Below are 1,480 nucleotides of genomic sequence, written 5' to 3'. Positions count from 1 at the left end.
CACAGATCTCGCGTTCAAGATCCAAATCCCATCCCATCCCATACAACTCTTCATCTTACCGGACCTGCGAGGAATCGAACAGTTACGACGATGCCAGAGAGAGCATCGGATGCAAGTAAACAACAAGGGTCAAAGAACGCCTTGGAAAATAAGATTGAGTTAATAAGTTCTTTAACAATCGGAAAAAGAGGAATTGGTCAAAGAACTTACCAAAACTCAATGAAGCGGCAATGCTCTTCACGTATTTTTTGCGACTCTATACTCACAATGGACGTGGAGCAAAGATTTTGAAGAAGAACCACAAACTGAGCAAGTATTCTCTTGTGTCATGTGCCTGCAAACTCAATCTCATTTGTCAAAAGAATTTCATTAGCAACTAGCCAAAAAAAAGTGTACAATCTTTAGGGGTTTTAACTTTCTAAATTCTCAACAACAAAAAAATCAACTTTAGAATCCTCATAGATATTTAAAAAGAGAAAGCACATTTATTTAATACTAAATTTACCATTAAAATTAAAAAATTACACTACCTGATCGCCTTCCGAATTTGTTTTTAGAGCCTTTAAGATTTTCGAAAAAAATCAGTTAGTAAAAAGTGAATTTAGAAAGAAAAATGTTTCACTAATAAAGAAAAGAAAATAAAAAATAAAAAGTATCAAATTAAAATATAAAGCGTTTAATACTTTAATATGTTGAGACCACAAAAATAGAATGATGACATCTTCCTTTTTTAGTTAAATGTTTTTAACATAAATCTTGACTTAAACAGTAATATTTTTAGGATTTGATAAAAGATTGACTATTAATTAATGCATAACGTTTTAAGTACAGCAGACATAAATGATAACAAGTCACTCGGATTATGAAAAGGCATTCACATAATTTAATTATATAAATAAGTAAAAAAGATATTTTTAGTTAGAATTTTATTATTTTATTTTTTATTGGAAAAGTATAGTTATTGTTTGTAACGTTCTTTTAAAATTTTTTATCCAAAACATTTTACTTTTGTCATTGCAATATATATGCTAATGCTACAAGTTGTAAAGGAAAAAAATATATCATAACATCAAGTTATAATGTTAGTAAATACGACATGTATGTTTATTATTTATTTGAATAAAATAATCTTGTTGTTTATCATTGTTTTTCCTCATTTTTTATGCTTTTTAGGAGATGTAAGAGGTTTCTTTATTTTATTTAAACCCTACTCTTAATGTTCAATTAATCTTTTCCAATTTAAGATTTATAGCATTAAACTCTATCCTATGGTTGTTGGAGTATAGTCCTAGTAGTCCTACATGGCTACAGCAAGCTTTAATTTACATTCTTAGATATAAATACAATTAATTTAGTCGTACAATAATTAATTTACATTAAACTCTGGTCTCGAGCGTGAGCGAGGATGATAATACTAGAGTCTTTAAGTATAAAAACTTTACTTCATTTTATGAAGTAATTTTTAGATTTAATACGTATA

This window comes from Arachis ipaensis, chromosome B03 (assembly GCF_000816755.2).
Source record: "Arachis ipaensis cultivar K30076 chromosome B03, Araip1.1, whole genome shotgun sequence".
In the NCBI taxonomy this organism is placed as follows: domain Eukaryota; kingdom Viridiplantae; phylum Streptophyta; class Magnoliopsida; order Fabales; family Fabaceae; genus Arachis; species Arachis ipaensis.
This window is presented reverse-complemented; position numbering follows the sequence as displayed.